This window comes from Rhinolophus sinicus, chromosome 1, assembly GCF_057876585.1.
Source record: "Rhinolophus sinicus isolate RSI-liver-muscle chromosome 1, RSI-T2T, whole genome shotgun sequence".
NCBI classification, from domain to species: domain Eukaryota; kingdom Metazoa; phylum Chordata; class Mammalia; order Chiroptera; family Rhinolophidae; genus Rhinolophus; species Rhinolophus sinicus.
This window is the reverse complement of record NC_142501.1, coordinates 84,593,185-84,612,660: the sequence shown is the minus strand read 5'-3', so window position 1 is coordinate 84,612,660 and position 19,476 is coordinate 84,593,185. Positions and strand designations below refer to the sequence as shown.

Genomic DNA, 19,476 nt, shown 5'->3' with positions numbered 1-19,476 from the left:
AGGAATTTCTGTCAAATAAAAACATTAAAGTGTGTCCTCATCCACCTTATTCACTGGATCAGGTACCGTGTGACTTCTGCCTCTTCCCCAAAGTCAAAATGATTCAGGACGTCCAGGCAGCCATGACAGCGTAACTAAAGACACTCACAAAAGAGGACTTCCAGAACTGCTACAGAAAGTGGCAAGAAAAATGGGATAAGTGTGTTTGAAGTGAGGGTGGGCTAATGGCAATGTATCTTTTACTGTAATATATATATTTTTAATTTAAACATTCACCGTATTGTTTGACCACACCTTGTGATATTGAATATCAGCTATAATTTTAAAAAAATAGTCATGGGGATATCAACTATAGCATAGGGAATATAGTCAATAATGTTGTAATAACCATGTACAATGTCAGATGGGTAATAGACTTGTTGGGGTGATCACTGTGAGGTATATAAATGTCTAATCACTATGTTGTTTTGGACACCTGAAATTAAAATAAACAAAAAAAGTCCTAACATCTAGAACTTCAGATTCAGCCTGCTGAAGTCTTCAATTTCTTCTTGCCCAGCTGTCAGCCTCTTCCTCACAGGATGGAGTAGTACTCCGTTGGTACATAATCACCAAGTGACAAGACTTCTACAATGACTCCTACCATATCATAGTCCGATTAGCCTCAGTCACCAACAGAAATTTATACCTGTGAGCTCTTCTAGTCAATCCCCAAACTCCACAGGCAGCATTTCCTCTATTATTATTGTAGATTAGTAGTTCTTGTTATTAAACTTCAAGTAAATGGACTTCTATAGCATATACTCTTTTGTATTTGGTTTATTTATTTTTATCAGACAAAGGAAGTTGGAATTTATCTACTATGTTGTTTGTATCAATAGTTTATTCCTTTTGTGTTGAGAAGTTTTCCATATTTTGAATATATTGCAATTTGTATATACATTTTCCTATTGTTAGAGATTTAGATCATTTCCAGTGTTTCACTATTATGAATAAAGATACTATTGATATTTTCTTTTCTTTTTTTTTATTGGGGTGACAATTGTTAGTAAAATTACATAAATTTCAGATGTATAATTCTGTATTACACCATCTATAAATCCCATTGTGTGTTCACCACCCAGAGTCAGTTCTCCTTCCATCACCATATATTTGATCCCCCTTACCCTCATCTCCCACCCCCCAACCCGCTTACCCACTGGTAACCACTAAATTATTATCTGTGTCTATGAGTTTTTGTTTCTCATTTGTTTGTCTTGTTCTTTTGTTGTTTTGGGTTTATATACCACATATCAGTGAAATCATATGGTTCTCTGCTTTTTCTGTCTGACTTGTTTCGCTCAGCATTACACTCTCAAGATCCATCCATGTTGTCACAAGTGTTCCTATATCATCTTTTCTTACCACCGAATAGTATTCCATTGTGTATATATACCACAACTTCTTTATCCATTCATCTATCGAAGGACATTTTGGTTGTTTCCATGTCTTGGCCACCGTAAACAAAGCTGCAATGAACATTGGAATACACGTGTCTTTATGCATAAATGTTTTCAGATTTTTTGGGTAGATACCCAGGAGAGGGTTGCTGGGTCATATGGTAATTCTATTCGTAATTTTTTGAGGAACCTACACAGTGCCTTCCATAATGGCTGCACCAGTCTGATATTTTCTAATAAGTCTTTTTGTGGACATATCTTTTTTATTTCTCTATTAAATGCCTAATCAAGTTGTATGAACATAATTAATTGGGCTTTTCAATATTGATATATAACAGATCTTCTAGTAGAAGTCTCTTATTAGATAGTATATTCATGTATATATTATACATATTAATATGTATATAGAGTATGTTATATGCTAATATACATGGATTGTATATATACCAGTTTATATGTGTGTATGTATGTGTTTGTGTATGTATTTCCCTTCTTTGTATGTGACTTACCTCCTTGCCTCCTTAATTACTTAATGTAATCTTTTCATGAGAAGACTTTTTAATTTTCATCCAGTACAAATTTTCTTTTCTTTTGCGGCTAGTGCGTTATGATTCCTTCCAAAAAATATTTGCTTCCGCCAACTCCATCCCCCAAGTTTCTGAAGGTCTTATCCTATGATTTCTTTTAGAATTTTTGTAGCTTTGACTTTTACGGTTAGATCTATGAACCATCTGAGATTAATGCTAGTGTATGCTCTGAAGTATGAATTTAAGTACATTTTGTTCCATCTGGAGAGCCAGTTTGCTCACCATTTGTTGAAAAGACTTATTTTCCTATTTGACTTCTTGGGTTGAACATCAATTGACCATATAAGTATCAGTATATCTTAGAACTCTCGATTCTGGTCCTCTTATCTATATAGCTAGTTTTAGCCATCCTATTTTGATTACCACAGTATTAAGGTAAGTCTTGAAATCAGGATGTGTAACTCCTCCAAATTTGTTATTTTTTATGATTGTTTTGGCTCTTGCAGATCTTTTGCATGTTCACATCATGTGAAATTGTCAATATATACAATAAAGACTGATGGAATTTGGATAAGGAGATCAGTGAGTTTACATGTTAATTTGAGGTTAATGAAATCTAAACAATATTGAGTCTTCAAATCATATATGTGGTATATCTCTCCATTGATTTAGGTCTTTTTAAATTTGTCTTTGCAATATGCTATAGTTTTAAGCATGGAGGTCTTGCATGGCATTTGTTAAATTTATCCCCAAACATTTTATTATAAATAAATTAAATTCTTTATTAAAGCAATTGCTTTTTATTTCCAGATGAATAACAGGGCAGTTAATCTTTGAGTAAATCAGTAAACATTTTATACTTTTTACATAGTCTTCTTCTCCCATGAATGTGTTTTTATACACATCCATGTATTAACTCATTTTATTTCCTGCTCATACATGGTATACAGTGACAGTCACCCTTACAGTTGAGAGGCGATTTTAGAAACACTCTTCTATTACTCTTATTCTTTAACTAATTGCTTTCGTGATTGTGCAGAAAAAGATACATCTATCAGTGCAAATCTCAGTAATATTACTGTTGTTTCTTCCTAATTATACAGACTTTGTTCTTTTGGAACAAGGTGAGCTATAAATAAATAAATTAGTCAAATAAGCTGTCCTAAAAATATTGATTACGTTTTTTCTGCAAATACCAAAAAATAGTTAGGTGGATCAATTAAATGTAGCTTCAAACCCTTTACAGACAATCTTCAGGAAAGTGTAGTTATTCTTACATAAAATATATACCAATGTCGATTGGATATTGAACAGCTGGTATAGAAAAAAATTGTGTTTCAGAGATTTGTTTCCTTTCATCTTCTGAGCAGCAGGGAATTTTATTAAAATGGGATCAGTTGGTTTGATGTGGCACTTTATCTTTAGCACTATCTACTTTAGTATATTTATCTCATGACTTGTTTGAAATCATATAAACTCCTTGGAAAAATCAAGGCCTGGGAAAGAAGTCTGTTTTCTCTAAATATTTCTGCATCTAAAAGACATGTCAGAAATATAATGGAGATTAAAAAGAAACTATAAATAATTGATTAAGCATAGGGGGAATTCAGCCAATTTAATATTGCTTAACTATCACTGAATCACTGTATATGTAGTGATATTGTTTCTACATCTTTAGTGAATTAATTTCAACCTCTATATTGTTGAATAACTTTCAGGTAAACACATTTAGTCATTCTGAAGTAAACACAATTTATGAAATAATATTGTGTTACATAAAATATTAGTTTCCAGATATTTGAACAAAATGATGGTTTCTCCAAATATTTTTTACAATAAAATTGAAAAACTTATAACCAATCAAATGAAATAGATTTAGATCTGCACTATAATAATAAAAACAGGAGCAACAGCGGTAACAAGAACAATAATGATGTCCAGTGCTTATTTGGGCTTCATTATCTATATGCTGGACCTGGTGCTAAGTCCTGTTTTCACATTGACTCATATTATCCTAGCAGAAAGGGAGATTTAAGGAGGTTAAGTATTTGCAGCATGTTAAATAGCTGGTTGGTAGGAGACATAGAACTGGAACCAAGACTCTAATTTCAAGGTCTAGCCTTTAAACCACTCTAATAATTCTCATTAGAATCAAGAGGGTTATTTGATAAAAAACAGTACAGGGAATCGAATTTTCCCGTAGCATGAGTCCTTGTCTTTTTTAAATAATTTTACCTTTCCACAGGTAAGGAGAGGTCCATGAACTGATAGTCCTAAATTACAATGGCAGATGAATTCTTCATGGCTGCTACGAGGGGATGGGAGCCAGCTCCTCTCACTGAGCTGAGAATGAGGACCAGTGCTTTTTCACTGTGCATTGGGCTTTCCTAGCCCTACAGTAAAAGATCTTTAAAAACTCCGTTTTTTTCCAGGTACCTCTCATTTTTATTCCTCTGACACATTTTTCACTGCTTTCTCCTCACCACCCACATCAAGGTCAAATATCTCCCTTTCCCACTGTGGGGCTTGTGCTACTGCCTACATCATTTCACTCATTCCTCCTACCTGCTTTCCTAATGTCTCCCCTCATTTTAAACAAGTGCATCTTCCACCTACCTGCATGAAGACTTGAAGATTCCCTTAGATTCCAGCTACTGGTATATAAATAGATATATATTTTCCCAGGCAAAAGTTACTCTGAAAAATGATAAGTTTGCTTTTCCAGTCAAGTATAAGCCCACTATTCTATATATACTCTTCTAAATGCAAGTTTTAAATGAATATGCTTCCTTACTGAGTCTTAAAATAAATTATGAAACTTTGTATGAGTTTATATAATCATGATTTGAAAGTTCATTCTTCATCCTTTATAACTAAGAATAACAATTCTACTACCATATTTTTGTATTAGTAAGCTTCATGATAGTTTGTGATTTTTGCATTACCTGCTTATTAGCCAGCAATTTAAAAAATCTTAATTGAATTTTACTCACTGATATGGTATTCTATATTATTTTTAAAAGTCTAAAAATGTTTTAATACAAATAAAAAGACATTTTCCATAAAATAGATTTTATACTTTGGTCAATTTGTTCATGAATTTATTCGATAAATACTATTTGCCACCTACTATGTGCCAGGCAATACTCTGTGCACAAGGATTACAGTGGTTTGAAAGACATGAAAAGTCCCTGCTTTCATGAGGCCTACGTTTTAGTAGAATAAATAGTAAAAAAGTTAATAAAAAGCAAAGTAAGACACTTAGTATCTGAGAGACCATAAATATTTTTCAATTAATGATCAGTGACCCAAGGAGATAAATAAAAGGAGGGGGATGGAGTATAATAGTGGTGGGGTTATGTACAAGTATTTGATGCTTAATTTAATATGGAATACTTGGAATTTTAGATACTTTTAAAAACCTAACAAAGCACTGCTACATGTGATCTTGTCAACCAGTATTTCAATGTGTACCGACTCCAAATTGATTGTGTTATTTACTTCAGAGATTGTGGTTTTCACTTTTTAGCAATGGAATGAGAGTGTGGAGAATAGGCCTTCATCCCCATCTAACTTACACAGAAAAATCCTAGGATGTCAAACTTTCCTTATCCATAACACGAGGGATCTGGACAGTCAGAGTTTTTAACCAGGGGTCCACAAACTCCTAAAGAGTCTGTGGGCAAAATTCATGGGAACTATAGAATAAGAAAAATTATCTTTATTTTCAAAAACCTCTAACTGAAATTTAGCATTTCCTTCCATTATGAATAAACTGTAATTGTATCAGCACTGCCTGTGAATTTTTCACTAATAGAAATCATAGATATTTTTGTATTATACTATCATTGTTATGTATATTTCAAGTTGTCATTTAATCCCATTATTATTGAGAAATTATGATGATTGTTAAATCCACAGCATGATCATGCTATTAAATACATTAATAAAGAAGCACATATACTACTGACAAATTTTCTTTTAAATACCATAATAAAATAATTTTAATATAATGTATTTCCTTTATAATCATATGTGTTTATTTTGTGAAATAAAAGAACAGGATGAGAGAGTGATTATTTGAAATGAAAATATATCAGTATAAAATAGAATTAGAATACATATATGTGTGTGTATATATTCTGCTTTAAAATACCAGTAAAAGAGGAGCTCTGCAGGAAGTGATATTTGAACTGACAGTGAAATATGAGGAGCAGAAAGTCATATTTGAAAAAGAGCGGGAGGAAATTCCAGGACAAGAGAACAGTCTAGAGAAAAGTCCCAAAGCAGGAAGAAACTTAGTGAATGTTACTGGTGGCAGGAAAATTTATGAGTGTGGCGAGATCGAGAATTGTGTGTTTGTGTCCTGCCACGCTTGGCTGCATGAGTGCATGAGTAGAATGGGTGGACAGATGAATTTTAACCAGAGTTGTGATTTAGATAAGACTTTGAAAAGTTATAAGAGCAGGGAGGATATATGCTAGGAATGATCACTAAGGATATTAAGCAAAATAAGGAGAACTATGATTATTTGAGGTGGAAAGATAGAAGAGCAATGGTGAGAGGATGGTAGGATTAATAAATTGTAGATTCTAATGATGTCTGAGGATTGTTAGAGCTGGATATTAGAAATAATATGTAGGAAGGCTGCTTTAGTAATACAAGTAACAAATGACAATGGCTATTGTATTAATTAGCTTGGGCTGCTAAAACAAATACCATATACAGGGTGACTTAAACAACATAAATTTATTTCTCACAGTTTTGGAAGCCAGAAATCCAAGATATGGGTGCCAGCGAGGTTAAATTTTAGTGAGAACCTTTTTCCTGGTTTGTAGATGGAGGTCTTTTTGCTGTATTTTCACATATCCATGAGAGAGATCATGTCTGTTTGGGTTTTTGTTGTTGTTGTTGTTGTTGTTATCATTTTAAATAAGGGCACTAATTCCATTCATGACAGCTCCACCTTCATGACCTAATTACCTCACAAAGGCTCCACATCTGAATAACATCACATTAGCTATTAGGGCTTTAACATATAAATTTGTGGGGCAGACATAAGTATTCAATCCATAGCAACTATGGAGATGCAAAGAAGTTTATACTTCAAGATACTTTAGTTTTGTTATTGCTAGGATACTGGAAAATAAACTCAGTTAAGTGAGGAGTATTTCCTTCAGACTTCATTTCTGGCTCTCAGAATGTGTCTGACACACAGAAGGTGCTTAATAAATGTTAACAAATTAAATGAATGGATTATATGTGTAAGCAAGATGTAAAATGGCTGCCAGGTTTCTGAGTGGATGCAATTTTTAAATTAGGAAGGAAGCTATGGAGGAAAGGTTTGTGGTTATTTCTTAAGCATTGATATGAAACTATATATACATATATATGTATATATATACATATATATGTATATATGTGTATATATATATACATATATATGTATATATATGTATGTATATATATATATATGATCTTCTTATGAATAACAATCTTTTTGGAGCACCTAATCCAGTTCAAACACTATGATAGCCACTCTAACACAAAAATGTGTAAGGTACTTGATTTCTTCCTTCCTAGAAATAAGAGCATGTGAAGACTTAGTTGAAATTAAGCAAGTATGGTAGAAAAGGGCAATGAATTTCTCTTCAGCAACTAAACATTCAAAGAAAGTGCAGAAATACCTTCAGCGTCTTCATTGAAAACTGCATTAAATCTTGAATTTTATTCCCAGCTAAACTAGCAATCAAATATGAAGAAAACGACAAGTTTTAGAATTCAAAGAATAAGAAAATCTGCACTCTTTCTAAAGAGTATTATTTGCAGATATACTTTAACAAAGCCAAAAAATAACTCATGTAATCAATAAATTGTGGAAAGGCTTCAAAAATGAAATTAAATAAAATCTCTAGATTATGCTCTTACTAAAGCCTAAGAAATCTGCCTAATATTGTCCTTTTAGCAAATATATTATTAAGCCATAGGTTAACTTAGTGATTTGTTGAAGGTAACTATTTCTTATTCTGTAAATAATTAGGAAACAAAATAAAGCCAAGGGAAATTAGAAATTCCAGGAAAAATAGACAGCTATTCTAGAGTGTTATAATACAAATAAGAAGTAAACATTATTTTGAGCAAACTAATTAAATAGGGGAAATATCATATATTTGTTTTTGATGATTAATGTGTTTCATTTAAGTGACACAGATATACTAATATAGATTTCCTTTTTTCTTCAAATCCATTGCCACTAGTTATGTAGTTATGCAGAATTTCAATATTTTATACACTTGATATTGCAAAACTGTTGATTTTTATATTTACTAATAAATTATCCCCAGGTATGGAAGATTTAACCACTAAATTGGAGGTTCTTAGAGGACAGGGATTCTGTCTTGTTCACTGACGTGTGAATATCACCAAGAACAGTGCCTTCCTTGGCACACAATAAATGTTTCTTGATATAATCATAGGACAGATCATATCTGTTATTCACTTTAATAATGTTTGGGGCAGGGGAGGTGGAGAAAAATGTAGAAAAATAATTGGTTATAAGTATTCCTTGGTAATAACTGTAACAACTATGATAAGTATATGTATAACAAATGAATGAACAGGACATACTCCCTTCCCTCATGGAATTCACAGCCCAACTAGAGACCAAACATAAATAACTGGAAAAAATAAAATGTGACAGGTTCTACAGTGTTGGCATTAACAAAATATAATGGCAAACGAGAAAAAAACATGAGTTCACTTGAGAGAGGCTGAGGGGGCTAAGGAAGGAAGACATGTGTGATAAAATTTGAACATGAGTAAGGATCCTCAAGAAGGTTGGGGATGGAATGTTGCAAAGAAAACAGCGTATCAAAAGGAATATCACAGAAAAGAGCATAGTCTATACCAGTTTGGTGTAGAGGAAGGGCTGGACACAGGATTGGGGAATCAGATAGAGACCAACGCAGCACTGGAATGAGTTTAAACTATGCTTTGTGCTTTCTGTACAGATACTTAAAAAACAAACAAACAAACAAACAAACAAAAAAAAACTGTGAACTTTTTCATTACAAAAAATGGTTATGAAAGGTATTGTTCAAAAAAGAGAACTTGGCAAGCGAAGTTAAATCTCATTTAGAATAAGAGTAAAAATGAAAGAAAGATACTTAGATTATAATGAAAAGAGGAATCACCTTCCTCAAAATCGTAACTTTACATGATCCTTTGTATAATAACAGTCCTATAGAGAAAGAGCAGCTTCTATCCTTCCAGCCAAACACAAAACAGCACCATAAAACTATTTAAGAAAGTTGCTCATGGGGTTCAATGGTCCTTGAAGTTCAATTTTACTGTATGTGTTTTTCTTAAATATCTCTATGAGTGAAGGCTTGTAGTGCATCCATGTCTAATATCTGTTCCTTCTAACAGTCCTGGTATTACAAATGTAGAAGCCACCACTAAAGCAAAAGAAATAAAGAAGGAAGGAAGGGAAGGAGGGAGGAAGGAAAGAAAGAATGAAAGACATAACAAAAGAAGAAAGAAAAAAATCACACTGATTAATGTACTAGGAATTCCTGCTCATTGGTACACTTCAGGATGTATTGGCAGAAAGGCAAATATGCATCTTGCTTGCTTTCATTTTCCCAGGGCATAACTTAATCAATGCTGTCATCTAGCTCCTGGTAACAGACTCATACCATAACAGCCCACCCACGCCACAAGATCAATGGAACCCTGGAAGCTACAACAGAAAGAAATTAGAATGTGCATCAAGTTTGTGAAGCTTATACAGAAAACACATTTGTTCTTCATGTATTTTTAAAGAGATTCTTGCTTTATTATATCTTGTAAATGGTTTCTCTGTTCAATACAGCAGATAGAATTGAACTTCGGTGGTATCTCATTTTTCTGAAGAACAGAATGCCATTCACTTGTAATAAAGATTTTAGTGTTGATGTTATCATATTTAGGTGCTCAGTTATTTTATAGGGGTTTTGTAATGTCTTAGAAAGAACTTGGCATTCTGTCTATGCCAAGAGCTGATTTATTTCCCTGATTTTCTTCTTTCCTTACTCTTTAGCACTCAACAATTGTGTCTTATTTTCAATTTTGAAGGATTAACTTTTTGATCAGCTATCCCTCATGCCTTGTCTTCAGTAGCATGTTGAGTTGTATAATAGGGAAAATAAACCTGATAATTTAGATTAATATTTAGGAATATGCATTCATTTACATCTATTTTGCTTTAGATCATATGCGTTTTGGATGAAAATACTAGTTGTGGCATGTAATTAAATAATTTAACCCTAGTACTAATAGAACTGAGTTGTATTTAAAAATACTGTTTCATGCAAATAAAAACAAATTGCATCTCTCTCATTCTGCACAAAATAATTTACTGCATTAACATATTCCTTTTGATTTTCCACATTAGGTATTAGCCATTTGTTTTCCTGACACTGAGTCATTCCGAATGGAATAATTCATTGAAAATTGAATAATAAGTTGAAAAATTCTATTTTTTGTTGATTTTAACATTTTATGGTTTTGACAGCAAATACCATAAAATCTGTGAGTAAAAACAGATTTAACTTATTGTGGTTTATGTTTTTCCAATATTCAAAGATAATGTTGGGCTCAATATTCCTAGATTTATTGAAAAAAGTTTATTGATTTAAAAATGTTTAGAACAGTATATAATTTGTGTGTTCTAAAATTGTTGATAGTTTCTACAACTATTCTAAAGAAATATGATATGACTATCATGTCCATTGATGTGAGATTTATTGTACTGGTTAGATAATGTAGTATTGGGTCAAGGTCCCTCCACACAAGTTTTAATATTTCCGAGTAGTAATAGCAATGAATCACATTCTTATTCTTTTGTTGTTGACCACTGTCTGATTTGTAAATCTTAGTTTCCTTTTTCAATGACTCATTTTAGTGAGATATAGGATTTTTAATAATAGATTTTATGACTTTGTGTCTGCATATTGTGCACAGAGTATTAAACTAGTTTTAATTCATACTATCAGTATAATTTAGAAAGGAAAGGGGTTCATTAACTTTCTTATTACCAATTTAAGATTGTTTCCTTATTTCCTTTCTATTATAAGTAATGATGCACAACTTCAAAATAGTTTGCTAGTGCTATTTTGGTTATTTTGAAGCAACATTTTAAGAATTTAATATCAGCAGTGCATTTATAACATTTCTAGCATCACTGGAACATGGATAAAAATATTGACATTTTTCTGCAGGGATTTAAAAGAATCACCATTAAAAATGATCAGAAAATATATGTGCTCTTGATTGATATTATCTAGTCTTAATTGATTCAATATTTTGTCAGAGCAATGAAATTTAAGTTTTTATAGTTGAGTGTTAGTAGAAAAATGACATCAATAATATGATGAAAAATTACATTGAGTTATGACATTGCACAATTGCCTTATTGTATTATTTCATTAATGCATGCAATAAAAAAGTAATGCTCAAATATTTCAATGGCTAAATTGTTGTTTTTCTAAGATTGTGTGAATACAAATAGATACAATTCTAATTTTTCTGAGCATAATAAAGCATATGCTGAAAATTTCTTTCAGCTATGTATTTTTTCATAAACTGTGTGTGTATGTGTTTGTGTGTGTGTGTGTGTATAATTGTACACACAAATAGAAAATACAACTCTTAATTCTCTGGAATTATTTCATAGAGATATTTGAGAAACATATACTGAGGTCAAAAACTTAATGAATCTAAGTACCATTATTTATTTTCCTATTTTGTTTACCAAAGCTTTCATATGATATCCTAACATTTGACTTAAGAATAGACCAGTTTCAGGGCTAGCCTAAGAGAACTACATGTATAGTGTATAACAAAAGCTGTAGAGTAGAGAATGAATTACGTTTGGGGTTATTAGTAGGCTACCTGAATCTTAGCACTAGTTAAAAATTTTAGCAGGGAAACTCTCTACCTTTTCAACCAGTATAATTTAGGTGTAGTACACTTATAGTATTGGTAGCATGGGCCATTTTCACCTCACATGGGTCCTCTACTACCATTTTATGTCAATTTAATTTTTTTTTGTTAAAAATTGTTTTCAAGCAAGTGTGTGTGTGTGTGTGTGTGTGTGTGTGTGTGTGTGTGTGTACTTACACATGTCAAGGATTTAGGTTTGGGATTAGATATTCCCAAGTACTTCATATATACCAAAAAATGTTACCATAACCTAGACTTTGCATGGCACATACAGTTAACATGGAAGTTGCATAAAATAGAGGAGAGATAGAGGAGAGTGGTTTGTAATATCACATAAAATGATATTTATAATGCATGTCTGAGTCACTATTCATGTCTGGTCTCAACTGGAAACTCAGAGAGTTTTTTCTATGAAAATGTGGAATAAATAAAGATGAAGTCAATGCTTGAGATGGTATAAAGACGAATTGGGAAGTGTTGAAACTGATGGTCTATATTTATTTTGTTAGTGGGAGCAACACTTTCTAATAACACTTAATCAGTAAACACATACTATATTCCAGGCACTTTAATTAATTCTTCACATATATTACCTCATTTAATCCTCACAGTAACCTCACAAGGTAAGTGTTGTATCAATTTTACGCGGTCGGACAATGAAGTTCATGAATTTGTTGCAACGATGTTACTAACCTGTTTTGTTTTTATATCAGAGTGATTATTCATTATGAATTTGTATCAACTGGACAAACAGTTAACCAAATTTACTATTTGGAAGTGATGAAAAGGCTGTGTGAAAAAGTTAGACGACCTGAACTTTTTGCCAACAATTCATGGCTCTTTCATCACGACAATGCACCAGCTCACACGGCACTGTCTGTGAGGGAGTTTTTAGCCAGTAAACAAATAACTGTATTGGAACACCCTCCCTACTCACCTGACCTGGCCCCCAATGACTTTTTTCTTTTATTGAAGATAAAGGAAATACTGAAAGAAAGACATTTGGATGACATTCGGGACATCAAGGGTAATACGACGACAGCTCTGATGGTCATTCTCAAAAAGAGTTCCAAAATTGCTTTAAAGGGTGGACTAGGTGTTAATGTTGGTGCATAGCTTCTCAAGGGGAGCACTTTGAAGGTGACCACAGTGATATTCAGCAATGAGGTGTGTAGCACTTTTTCTAGGATGAGTTTGGGAACTTAATTGTCTGACTTCGTATAGTTGAGAATACTGAGACACAGAGTAGGTAAGTATCAGTCACTTATGATGCCTGAAGTGCCGTTCACATTGTTGAGAATACAATATTCAATAGGATGTGAATTTTACCTTCTAGTCTTGTGCAAGGAGCAGCCCTACCAAGATTATAGTAAGGAAAAGAGCTGGAGTTGAATCTGTGTAATTCAAGTTTTGAGACAGTGTTCTTCAATATTTTACCCATCTTAGAGAATATTGCTCTTCTAGAAATCTATTTTATTTTCCACTTATTTACTTTTATTCAAAATTTCATTGGTCATATGCAATCTATTAACATGGGTACAAATCTACTAACGTAGGTAAAAATTACTAGTTTCTTCTTTCCTATTGCAACCACTCTGATTATTGAATCGAAGGACACCAGGACCTTTCCATTTGAGTATCAGTTCATTAGATTTATCATAGTAAATTATAACTCATTGTCAATACTATTTTGGGCATTTCTTTTATGAAACAACTTTAAATATTGGCAAAAATTACTGATGATCAGTTTCCCAGACTTTAGAAAGCTTCATACAAAACATTGCACATATCCATAATTCATAGCCTAGTATAATTTTCATAACCAGTTCTATAATTTTATGCATCAGACCTTGGTCAGAAACAGTGATATCTTTCAAAACTACTGTATTTCATGAAAAATAAATTTAACTTGAATTATTTTTGCTTATACTCCCCTTTTATAGAACTCTACCTGCTAAGTTTTTGAGATCTCATGAGATACACAATATCATAAGGATGAAAAAGACAGAAATCTTTATAAAAACTGATTTTAAAATAGTGCTCTAGTTAGCTGTTCTTTGAGATCTCTATTGGCCATTTTTCTGGCTTGTTAATGTATTAAAAACATTTTTTTAGGAGAGCCTTTGTTTATGGGGATAATTTCATCTCACTTTTCCACCTTCAGCCACAAGTTCCCATTAAGCATTTCAAATTTTGCAATAAAATGTTAATTATAACTAAAAAAATGGTTGTTCATTAAGGCATAAATATATATTTATTTGAAAACATAAGATCATTGACGTCTATATACTTTCCATAGGATATGTCAGCTTCTTGTTGATACTCAATTTTTATCAGTCATTTGAGAAAAACAATACAATTGGAGGATATCCTAAAAGATAAGTTTGTTTGTTTTCTTTCCAAAAACTGTGAAACTTGTCCTAATATCACTATAATATTCTTGTTGGGAATGTTTTCATTTGAAAAACACATATCTACCTTATAATATAGTCACAGTTCACTCTGATCTTCATAAATCTTTAGTAAATAAACATTAGCATGAGTAGGTTGGTTCAAATGTGCCAGTCGTTAATCTAGAAGAGCATAACTAGTTTATTCGAATGAAAAATCCCTATCATTATACAATATCATTTATTACTGATATTTGAAAAGAGATCAATATTGATTATCAACGGAAACTTTAATTTAAAAGGAAAAGATTATATGTACTAGAAGAATTATGAAGCGGGCAAGTAAAAACTCAAAGAAACTGTTTCACTATTTGAAGATGACATAAATAATGTATTCTGTTAATTTAGCCTCTCTTAACAATAGCTACAAATGTCCACTTATATCAACAGTAATGCAAGCATATGTGAAGCAGATACTGACAGTCGCTGAATACTAGATATCCCATAATGGGTTGAGTTTTGTTTGATATGTCAATGTCTTGCTTATAAAAAAACTGAAACAAACCTCCCTCCAAAAAAAAAAAAAACACAAACAAAAAACACTTGACTCCCTTGCCAATAGGGGTGGTCATATGATCTATTTCTGGGTTAATAAGACATAGGTGATTTATTCTAAGAAAGCACCACCTCCTCCTACTTACTGTCCCTTCTTCATGTATGAGTATGGTTACGTGCCATGCTTAGAGCTGGAACAACCATTTGGGGATCTAAGGATAAAAGAAGACAAGGGTAGGAGAGCAGCTCAGAACAACCCTAATTGACATGCTGTACAAAGGAAAACCAGAAAAGAGTAGAGTTCTGATGGGATTGTATCAATTTAGGAAGCGATGCCAATGGATCTTGCCTTGCTAGACTGCATGAATTATGGAAAGGCTGTGTCAGGAGCTTGGATTCTTCCATTTAGAAGTAGTGCAACATTTGGCAGCAAAGTGTACTTCTCTAAGACTTTTACTACATTTAAAATCAAGAGGTTAATCTAAATTATTTTTAACTGTGGGGATGGAAGTTCAAAATTTCTAGGTTGTAGTTTTATATTGCATATATAATACTATGTTCTTATAGTTGCAAAGATAAACTACATATAATAAACTACATATAATAAAGCTTGATGGCCCCTACACCAGGTAAACAGATTCCGGTGATTATCAATAAAAAGTGGCAAATATCCCATGAAGGAGTTATCACATTCTGTGAGGGGTCATCACATTTTCAAATTTATCAAAAGAAGAGACAGCTTACAGTACATTGAATCAGTTTCAACTGATTTTTAAGGAGCTTTTAAAATGTCATAATTTTGTGATTCTTGATCAAGATCACAATGTGGTTGGTGATGGAGCTGGAAAATTCATGATTTCAAACTCAAAGTTCTTTCTTCTCTCTAGTGTATTTGTATATCTATTTATAATAAACATAAGCATTTATTTACAATTGGACATAAAAAATAATGTGACTGTGTCAAAATTTGGAAATTAGTCTTCAAAAATTTAAATAAGAAATTTATCTGATTCTCATTGCCTTTTAAATTGTATGAAGCTGGAAGAACTTAAAAGTAGACTAATAATAAAAGTTGAGACCCTGGGTTCTTTATAGCTATGACCTTGCATTTCTCTATAAAACTGCTTCTTTATGTGTTTGTCAATATACTCTCAAATTTTTACAGTCCAATCTAAGAACTGTCATAGGAGGCTTAGAGGAAATATGGGCATATATAACCAGCTATCTGGACGAGTGGCTTTCATTTCAGATAAGCTTCAAAAGCTCCTTTGTTCACATGTAGCAGGCATTCTGTAGTGAGTGATGTCTTCTCTCAACTTCACAGTAAATATCCATAAAAATATTCAAAAAGACTGAATTGCCAAAACTGAAAATGGCAGAGTAAACTAAATATAAAAGAAACCTATTTGGTAAAGTCCAGGGGTCCACTCATACTTGGTGCATTGTCTATGGTGATGTGTTGAGAAATCGATCCTTAGGGTACCCATCACACTTCCATTCTCTGAATTAGAGAACTGCAGAGGAACACTTTTTTCCAATGGCCCATCCACCTCCCCCAATTTTTTAAAAAGAGAGATTGAAAACGATACTGATCTCAACACTATCCTGTTGCTCCCCTCTATTTCCATGACCCAAAATTGTCCTTCATACTCCCAAATGCTTGGCAACTGCCTTTGCAGATATAGCCAGTCACCCACTCCACTCCCATTAGCTTTTTTCTGCCTGGATCCCTTCAACAATACAACACCTAGTAGGTGACATGGCAGGAACTAGGATGTGATACATAGAAAAACATGATGCTAAATTACCAAAGGGAAAACTTGTTGTCAGGAAAGACAGATACAAGAGCACCCACCAGACCTGCATGCTTTGACCTGCATGCTTTGAGGTGTAGTGTTTCGTATCTTTATTCTCATAGTAGAAGCCCTGACAGTTGTTTCTTCTTTTTGTAATCAAGTGCTGGACTTAAGCTTTGATTGCCAAGCATCCATTTCAAGAAGGCCATACTGTGTGCCACACAACCATATAAAGAGCCAGCCTGCCTTATCCCTTTCTTTTAGAGATCTTTGTTGATTTCAATAAGTGACCACTTGAGCCACTTGTTTCTTTCTTTTCCCTGTTTTAAATCCCCACTCTGTTGTTTTAAATTCACCAAGAACAAATGAGCCCAGAAAATCCTAGACCTCCACACATGACCCCAATAAAAGTAGAACCCCAGGCCCATCTCATGTTCTCTCTCTCTCTCTCTCTCTCTCTCTCTCTCTCTCTCTCTCTCTCTCTAATTTTGACCTTGCTTTGTGGCCACAGGTGTGCCATGTAATTTCCAGGTCTTGTAAGTAATGAACATTGTCTGCTGCAAAGTTTCCTGATGGTTATTGCTAAGGGTGCCTTGCAATCACAATAATAGACACAAGGGCTGGTCCAGCCACAACACTGATTATACTTAGGATGAGACAGCCACAAAACAATTCTATGAATACAACACGGAGCACCCCAACTCAGAGAACTTGCAGGAGGGTGAGCCTCAGTCCACCAGCGCTACTTTCAACAAATTTCTACTGGATGTCACAGAGTTGGGATCCTCATGCTCCAAACTGACCTTCTGTCTAGATCTGAGTGGGGACATTTATAGTACCCTAGAGCAGAAAAAGCACTACATTGACAGGGATGAACATCTCAGCGCCTCCAAATTCTCGGCTCAGACTCATCACATCTCATCTAAGGGTAACTGAATATTCAACAAGCAAAGCAAACCAGAAAACAAATGAAATGATGGCTTAGAAAAGACAAGAACTGTTATGAAAAATGAGAGCAAGAGCTTAATTTTGAAAATGGTTTTCTGAAAGAAAGAGGACATTTAGAACATCAATTTTGAACATCAATTGTGTGTTCTCGGCAAGATATGAAAAAGATTGGCATCCATAAAAAAAGGAACATGAATCAACAAGAGGCGACAGGGTTGAAAGTTGGTCATTCAACAAATATTTGTGAGGTAGGAAATACACACATAAAACTTATTCTCAGAAATTCCAGACTTGTTTCCAAAAATAAGATAAGAAATTAAAATATGTAATTAATTGTTGCTACAGAGAACAATTGATGCTGCAGAAAGTCTGCTCAGAGGAAGTGTAGAGTGCTCAGAGGCAAAGACAAAAATATAAAGACAAGGAAAGTGAATGAAAACTAACAGCAGTTTTAATCTAAATATTGGCAAAGTATAATCAGAAAACAAACAACAACCCTCAGATGAAACAAAATAAATTAAAAGATAAACCATCTCTGTAGGAAAAGAAAGAATAAAAGTCTACAAAGGGTAACCATAATTCCCACAAACAGAAACAAGGTTCACATATGCTGATAATTTTCTCTCTTAATTTCAGGGCTACCAAGGAAAATATTCTGTACCCACCTACAAAGGGCTGCTCCAGTTCAATGGGTTTCTGATCTAGGTGTTGCCTTCCAGCATCCCATGGCCTCATTCTCACGTGTGTGCACAGCCGGGGTTTGCTTTCTTCATTTTACAAAGAGGGTAATGGTGGGCATAGGAACCTAAAAGACAGTATTAAATGGTCAGTTAATTAGCAGCAGATTTGAGATTACATGCCTGGTCTGAATGAATGTCAGTTTAGAAATCATTCACAGCATGAAATCCTTTCTTACTTATTTACTACATTTCTTTACAGGAAGCACTGCTGCACATGAAATCGACTTTAGTCCAGCTGACTTTTTCAAAATTAACAATGTGAATGAAGAAGGAGGAGAATGGCATTCAATGGGCTGACGAGGAAGACAAAAAGACTAACTTTGCCCACCTCCATTGTTTTTATTCAGTGAAAGTTTTATACATAGACAATTCGAATGTTGTTTTTATGTCTATCGTAAATACTCAGAAATTTTAAAAAGACATGTCTAGTTTGTTATAATCCTTGGATCTTAACTATTGGTTGACAAATTGTGCTTGCCAGTGTACTTACTCCCAATTAATAAAGTCCTTAAAGTATGCGCTGTAAAAATTTTATTTTCTTTGACAAATTTACTTTAAAATGAGTATTTCTACAAACTCCACTTGAACACCAATGGGTAATCTGAAACATTATATAAAGTGCAAACTGTCCACCACAGCTTCTGGTATATAGTCAATATTCAGTAATTGTCTATTTGATTTTCACTTATGTTTTAGTAGATAAATGTCTTGTGACATAGCTAATTCACTGTTTACAAAGGGCCCTCATTTGGGAGAAATCAGGAAGTGGGGGGCATTGAGAAGAGTCTTACAAGGGTATTCTATTCATACCTTTCAATAGAATGCCTTCAATTCTTTCAATGTTTTCCAGATGGAGTGAAATAAGGCATGATATTGTTGCTTCCTTAAATGTGTGAATAGTAACACATTGTGACTACTGTTAATTAATTTATTTTTCATCTCTCCTTTCTAATAAAAATCATGGAGTTCCCACATAGGTGATTTGCCACTGAGTTTGTCTTTATGAAACAAATAGATGTTAGAATCTTAGAAAAACAGTATTATTATCTCTGGTAAGAATAAGTGAAAACTGTCAGCTGTTTCATATTTTTTCATAA

General features: G+C 33.3%; 1 long non-coding RNA gene across 9 annotated transcripts in view; it reads right to left on the bottom strand.

Annotated features, from left to right (window-relative positions):
• Positions 1 to 19,476, bottom strand: part of LOC109452884 (uncharacterized) — a 173,052-nt gene that overhangs the window by 140,942 nt on the left and 12,634 nt on the right. For all 9 annotated transcript variants that reach the window (XR_012493886.2, XR_012493890.2, XR_012493882.2 and 6 more), the window contains exon 2: positions 18,305 to 18,444. This is a non-coding gene — a long non-coding RNA (uncharacterized LOC109452884). The remainder of the gene's footprint in view (positions 1 to 18,304; positions 18,445 to 19,476) is intronic.